Source organism: Cavia porcellus, unplaced genomic scaffold, assembly GCF_034190915.1.
Source record: "Cavia porcellus strain 051 isolate PalLab524CR breed Dunkin Hartley unplaced genomic scaffold, mCavPor4.1 scaffold_31, whole genome shotgun sequence".
NCBI lineage: Eukaryota > Metazoa > Chordata > Mammalia > Rodentia > Caviidae > Cavia > Cavia porcellus.
In genome coordinates, this window is record NW_026947514.1 from 32,524,292 (window position 1) to 32,531,956 (window position 7,665).

The following is a 7,665-nucleotide window of genomic DNA, read 5'->3' on the forward strand; positions in this document are numbered from 1 at the left end:
TTTTAAATCGGTACCAGGAATCGAACTCACGACTGCCTGCTTGCAAGGCAGGCGCTTATGCCACTGAGCTAAATCCCCACCCCCTTGATGGCCATCTTTAACTCCCACTCCACAGTGTTCTCAGACTGAGTCCCTATCCCCCTTCAAGGACAGGCTGGGCCTGAGGAACTAGTCCGTATTCATATTCCTTTTTCCCTCGCCAACATATCTCAGATTAACCATAAATAAGGTTCCTTTTTTGTTGCTCTACAAGCTTATATTAGAGTTTTAAATTTATAACTAATTGTTATGATTTACATTTCAAGAATGTTTATGTGGGGGCTGGAGATTTAACTCAGCGGCATAAGTGCCTATCTTTCGAGCAGGCAGTCGTGAATTCGATCCCCAGTACCGATAAAAAGGAAAAAGACAAAAAAAAAAAAAAAAAAAGAATGTTTATGAGGGTGATGTTCTGAACACCACCCTCAGCTCACAAGTGAGGGCTTAGTTATGGCAAACAACTTGAGAGAAAGTCAATCATTGACATCAAACCAAAAATGACCCTGGGTCTGCTATTCTTATTTCAAGAGATCTCTGTTAATTGACCTACAAAAAGCTTCTCATTAGTCTATTTACACTTATAAATGTAAAAACTATAAAAGTTATTATAATTCAAATTGCCCAAATATATTTGAGTGCACTATGATTGTATAATGTGTTTGTCTGTTAAACTGTATATGTTTCTACGTCCAGTCTGAACAGATCATCTATATATGTTTGTTTGGTTTTCATCATGGTTTATGTCTGTGGTCCCCAAGCCTCATGAGTTTGCATTGTGCATTTGTGATGGTTCATTGCCTAGTGCTTGGATTGATAGTTACACCTACATAGGGGTTGATAGGATTATTTCCAAAAGATGAAAAGTATTTCCAAAAGATGAGAAGTATAAAACAAAAAGAGGCCTTTATTCTGAGAACACGGACAGAGGTGACCGGCACCCCCCACCGCTGGAGTCCAGCGATCTCTCTAGCGGACACGTGGCGTGGGGGGTATGTAAGTAGCCTCAGTTTGGGGTGGAACCTAAGGGGGCACCAGGGATGCACGGGTAGCCCATTGGTCCTAGGTTTGGCAAATTCCCAGGGGTGGGGAAGAAGGCATCACAGGTAAATTCCTAGGGGCAGGGGAGATAGGGGCTTCCTGGTTCTGGTTACAGTGTCCGGCCTGTGCCAAAAGGCTTTCATATCCCATCTTATGATTATTATTATGAAAAGGGACGAAGATTTCTCTCTTTAACTACTTCCTGCTGGCAGAGGGCGCTGTATTGGAGCCTAGGGGAGTCGACGGGATGACAGTTGATGCCCAGGTAGAAGCTGGTACCAGGTGTTTTAGCCAAGGACACTTCACTGGTGAATGCACGTATGTTAGACTAGAAAAACAAAGAGAAGATGTTATGAGGAGACATGGCACTGTCATATTTAAGGATCCAGGTGAGGTAGAAGGAAAGGTGCCTTTGATTTAGACATGTCATTATATCAGGACGACATTGAGGTAGGAACATTTCCACGGTAAGGCAGAATTCTGAAAACTAAATGTGGGGTTAGGAGAAGTGAAGTTATGAGAGGCGATTACTCCCCCATCTGAAAGCATAAAGGTTAAGAGGTAGGTTGGTAAGGCTTGTCTCTGGTATGCATGACGTTGGAGTCTGTAGGCAATACTATTAAAGAGTCCTGCTGTAAAAATGATCATTAACAGAATGTAAGGAATTAGGAACCAAAGTAGATAACAAAACATGACTTAGCCTATTAACTGTGGCCCTGAGGCCTTTGTGAGAAGGAGACAGGTGGGCGACAGAAGATGAGATGACCACTCAGAATGATCAGATTTAGGGCGGGGAGGGCACCTCTTAGCCTGAGTGATGTGAAACCAGGATGGGAGTCCAGCAACTTTGACTGCTGTAGGGGTAGCCAAGTAGACCAGATGGGGGCCACTCCACCTTGGATGTAGTCCTGTGGATTTAGAACATTTGAGATAAATTAGATCTCCTGGGGATATGGGAGGATCTGGTTTGTTTTCTCCAGAGGGTTGTGGAAGGCAGAGATCAGCATGTTGTCAAAACAGGTGTTGGAGGAAGGAGAGGACTGGGACATAGTCAGCCATGGGAGGGAGATTTTGGGGAGTAGGAAGATTGTGGAGTCCCAAACCATGGGGTCAACCAGAGAAGGAGGAAGAGGGGGGAATGGCTTTGCGATACATTGTGAGGCTGTTTGGAGGATTAGGGCTGTGGGGAGAAAGTGAAGGACAAATTAAGTTTTTGAAGAAGGTCTCTACCTAAAAGGGGTGTGGGACATGTTGGGATTACTAGGAAGCTATGGGTGAAGAAAAGAGTCTGGAATCTACATGGGATAGGCCCAGTATACAAAGGTTGATTCGGCTGGCCGTCAACGCCCACAACAGAAATCAAGGACTTACTACAAGGTCCTGAAATTCAGGAAGTACACTATAAGTCCCCCCGTATCCACAAGCAGAGATATTATTTTGCCTGAGACCTCCAGTGAGACTTGGGGCTCCGACAAGGTTGCCGGAGTGGGAGCTGTGAGCCCTGAGCCCCATCAATATTCCACAGCAAGTCCGAGCAGGTCAGTCAGTGACAAATCTGGCATTGACAAAGTCTCCTGTGAGGGTGAGGGATTAGAGGATGGCCTAGCTGCTTGCTGGTGGCTAGGACAATCACTCTTCCAATGCCCTTTAATGTTGCAGTATGGGCAGGGCCCAGGAGGAGTGCCAGGGTTAGGGCAGGCTTTTGCCCAATGTCCTTGTTTGCTGCATTTGAAGCATGGTCCAGGCAGGACTCGGGCAGCCACACCTTGTTGTGGATTCTTTGTCTTGGGAGCTCCAAGTGCCACTGCTAAGAGGTCAGACTGATATTTAGCAAACTTTAATTTTTGAGCTTGCTTTTCTTCTTTTTGAATCTTATCTATTGTTGAAGATATGGAAAGCTAATTTAAGTAGATCACCTTGTGGAGTTTGAGGGCCACGTTCAACCTTTTGTAATTTTGCATGAATATCAGGAGCAGACTATGAAATAAGAGTTAACAACAATCATCCCTTCATGAGAGTGTGGGTTTACATTAGTATACTTGATTAAGGTTTCCCAAAGCCAATTTAAAAACACAGCCGGGTTTTCGTTAGCCTCCTGGACCTGTTCTAAAAACTTGTTGTAGTTAGTATGCTTCTGAGCAATCTTATTAAGGCCCACAATCAGACACTCAATCATCTTATGTAATTTTTTTGAACCTTGTCCATTCTGATAGTTCCAGTTAGGATCTTGGTCTGGCACAGCTACAGGCCCAGGGTCATTGTCAGTAGTATTTGCCCTGTGCCTGTGATCAGCTTCTTCTCGAGCTGCCTGCCACAGCTGATTTTGCTCTTGTGAGCTAAGGGTGGTATTTAAAATCACATAAACATCTTTAAAATGTAAATCATAACAATTAGTAATAAATTCAAATTGCCTGATATAATTCTGTGGGTCAACCGAGAAGCTACCTAATTTGTGGGTAATCTGGGATAGATCCAAAAGGGAAAAAGGTACATGGATATTGACCAGCCCCTCGGGGCTGGCTTGTTCTCAAAGCAGTAGCAGAGCCTGAGGAGAAGAAGAATGTGGGGGAGAGAGCCATTTGGGCAGCTATCCGCCTGGTAGATACGTGTGAGCAAGTTATCTGTAGAGCGGCTACAGAGCGGCTGCCGCTCACCCTGGGACGAGGAAACACAGGCAAATGGTGTTTCACTGTGTGCCTTGCAGCGAGAGGATTGCTGTTGGCAACCGTCATATGGACCACAACAGGGCGGCTGTTGCTGTTCACAAGAGGAGCCACAAGAGGGCCCATTGACTGCGAGACCCATCCAAACATGGTGGCGCCCATTGGCCATGTGACCCATCTAAACATGGCAGCACCCTGTCACGTGGCAGAGGGTTGCAACATGGCAACTGTTCCCAGCACAAGCTGGAACAATCACACTGCTTGCTGGAAGGACATAGCAACCGAGACCTAGTATGGTGGGTGGGCGGTGAGAATGCTGTAGGGGAATAAGAAGTCAGAGAATGTGAGGAAGCACTAACGAGGAATGAGAGCCGCTGGGAGAGTTATGGGTCCTGGGAGACGGAGGGGAAGACGATCGCACAGCATGAGATAACAGCAAGGAACAATTTTGAGGGTAGGGAGGTGGAGGCCGGGAAAACACTGGAGGAACATTGTCAAGTGAATCCTGGGGCAGTACGGAAAAGTTTGCGGCGCGGTAGAGTTAGCTAAAAGTATCTGAGCAAGAGCACAAGACTTAATGAGAGATGGGCGTGTTCTCAGAATAAGAAAGGCCTGAATATAAGGGAGTTCTAATAACTTGTAACTGGTCTGACAGAAATCATACAAATTCCCAAGAATGCAGGGGTCAAATGTTCCTTCCTTGGGCCAACGCTTGCCGATAAGAGGGTAGGTTGGCCAGACCTCCCGGCAGTAAAAAGTTAATTGTTTAGTTTTTATGGTATTTTAATCTTGAGTACATAAATTGGAAATTAGGCATTGTAAAGGCATCTTTTGGGAGTTAGAAAATACGTTTTCCATGACTGATTCAGGCAAGAAATAAGCCGTGGTCCAAAGAACAAGCCATCACTTGTTTGTGGCACCACACGGGGGCTAAGGTTCCAAAAACTCATATATTCCAGTCGTCACTGAGAGATTTACAAGTGTAGTTCACGTAGGGTCAGTAACAGTTTTGCCCATGAAAGCGCGAGGCTTTAAGGGAAGCGAGGGTCTTTCAGTGTGGGCGGTCCAAAATCTCTGCTTTGGGCTATCCAAACCCAAAGAACATAGAGATTTTAGAGTGTCGACACAGGTTTGCCCAGAAAAAACCCTGCCCTGGGCTGTCCTAAGGATGTGAAAATGCACAGACCAACTCTAACGGGGAAAACAGTCAACTGGGGCTGCCCAGTGCCAAGAGTTCCCCAGAGATTGCTCACCTGAAATCAATCTGGCCGATGGGGAGTGCAGGCGGCTGGCGACAAGTCAAACGTCTTGGGAGAAGAAAAAGAGAGGAATTAATCCAGGATGCTATCCAGTTTGTGAATCAGCTGGGGGACTCAACTGGTGTGTCCCAGGAGTCAATGCCTGCCGATCGAGTCATGGCACCAAATGATAGGATTATTTCCAAAAGATGAAAAGTATTTCCAAAAGATGAGAAGTATAAAACAAAAAGAGACCTTTATTCTGAGAACACGGACAGAGATGACTGGCACCCCCCACCACTGGAGTCCGGTGATCTCTCCAGCGGACACGTGGCATGGGGATATGTAAGTAGCCTCAGTTTGGGGTGGAACCTAAGGGGGCACCAGGGATGCACGGATAGCCCATTGGTCCTAGGTTTGGTGCCATAGGCAAATTCCCAGGGGCGGGGAAGAAGGCATCACAGGTAAATTCATAGGGGCGGGAGAGATAGGGGCTTCCTGGTTCTGGTTACAGTGTCCGGCCTGGGCCAAAAGCCTTTCAGGGGTGGAGCCAGGATATAATGTAATAGCAGGAAGAAAGTGTGTCTTGCTCTTTTGCTGGCTTCTGCCTTGCTGTTTGCAGCTGCCATGAACTGTGGATCTGCCATGCCACACCACCTGAAGCCAACTGAGTGTGGACTAAAACCTCCAAAAACTGTAAGAAATAAACCTTTCCTTTCCCAACTTGGGCTTCAGGTATTTTGTCTCAGCAAGTAAAAAGTAACTAAGACAGTTTTCATATCCACAAAAAGCTGTTCTTTTTATTTGAGCTCAGCAATCTTTTTTCTTTTCTTTTTTCTTTTGCATTTTCAGATCATTTAATCAAGGTTCATTTGGGTTACAGATTTAAAAAGCATGCTTCTACTTGGGTTGCCAGCTGGTCAAAATGATATTAAAATTGGTTAAACAAAATCTCTCAGGGTGGAGAGAGATTATTGGACAGGACTGCAATTGATGGTTAAGAAAACAGCTGCTGGACTTCCGGGAGAACATCGCAGACAAATAACAGCAGCCACGGAGGCTCTCTGAGATTACAGCTTAGAATCCAGGAGCGGTGCCGTGTCAGGAGTCCTACATGAGGGGAGATGTACCTTGCTGACCCAGGAACAAAGTAAGCTGAGAGAAACCAACTGGAAATGCAATCCTGATGCTATAACAGGAACAGATAAAATCTCAGTGTGGAAGCTGGACCCTGTGCCATTGGAAGCCACGATTTGAATTTCCTGCTGCTGATACTGCGGCCCAATCCGCACGGCAGGGAGAGAGGCACGCTAAGCTCTGAGAGCTGGAATCGGCGAACCAAACAGCGTTGAGAGCGGGACTGGCAGGGAGCCCTGCATCGACCTGTGGTGAGTGAGAGAAATGGGGACCCTTTCATAGACTAGGAGGCTCCAACAGAGGACATTCTGGGAACGGGCAGACTAGCCGGAACACAGCCCTGCAGTGACTTTAGCTGCATATTCCCCGCTCAAGCGGGAGTGGTGGGGAGTACTTGGCCTGATGACACCGCGGACTAAGATCCTGTAGGCTAGCCCAAATCAGGTCCCTGTGCCTGGTGGTGTGCCCTAGCAGTGAAACATTCAGTAGTTTAACCTGGAGCGGCGGGCCCAGCAGAGGCTGCCCAGGTCTGTGTCTTCCTAGTACACTGCAGTGGGCAGGGATACCTAGCCGGCAGATTCAAACAAAGTGCAACAGACAAAGAGAGAAAAAAAAAAAAAAAACTGAGCCTCCTACATACACTTGTATGGAAGGAACAAAAAGTATGGGAAAAGGGAGTAACAAGAAAGGGTCCTCAGTCCCCAATCCTGAGAACACTGATCCAGGAAAGGTAAAAGCAAAAGAGAATGAAGACAGAAAACATGCAATATCAGACACGGCACCTATAGATATAAAACGGTATCTCCGAAGCCTCAAAGACGAATTCAAAAATGAAGTATTTAATGAAATAAAGCAAGAAATAAGTAGAATAGTTAGAGAAATGCTAAGCACCACCCAAGAAAAAACAGATGGTGGAATGGAAGAACAGAAAAAAAGGGGAAAATTGTTTGATGGAGAAAATAGAGAAAACATAGAATACGTGAAGCAGGTTCACAGAGATTACCAGGAAACTAAAAACTCTATTGAAAGCTGGCATAACAGCTTGAGAGAAACTAAGGATAGATTATCAGAACTGGAGGACAGATTTGTAAGGTGGGAGCATGAAATGAAAAAATTCTTAAAAATAACAAGAAAACAAACAGCAATAATACAAAGACTAGAAGATGACAAGAGGATCTATAACTTAAGAATTAAGAACATAAAAGAAGTAGGGACTCAAACAAATGAACTACAAAAGCTATTCACAGAAATAATCCAGGAGAATTTCCCTAATTTAGCAAAAGGTAAAGATACTCAGATGTATGAGGCATACAGGACTCCAGCCACCTACAACCCAAACAGAGCTACACCCAGGCATATAATGATCAAAATTCCAGAAATCCAATATAAGAACAGAATATTAAAAGCCGTCAGAGACAAGAAACAGATCACTTACAAGGGAACACCCATCAGAATTACAGCAGACTTCTCGGCACAAACCATCAAATCACAAAGAGCGTGGGGGGAAATAATTCAAGCTTTGAAAGATAATAACCTCCAGCCAAGATTGA

The 7,665-nt window shown here is 45.3% G+C and overlaps 1 long non-coding RNA gene across 1 annotated transcript; it reads right to left on the reverse strand.

Moving 5' to 3' along the window:
* Positions 1-923: 923 nt before the first annotated feature.
* Positions 924-7,441, reverse strand: LOC134474174 (uncharacterized). The gene is made up of 2 exons (XR_010044830.1): positions 4,994-7,441; positions 924-1,985 (listed from the first exon to the last, which is right to left on the reverse strand). It is a non-coding gene; the product is annotated as an uncharacterized LOC134474174 (long non-coding RNA).
* Between the last annotated feature and the right edge of the window lie 224 nt (positions 7,442-7,665).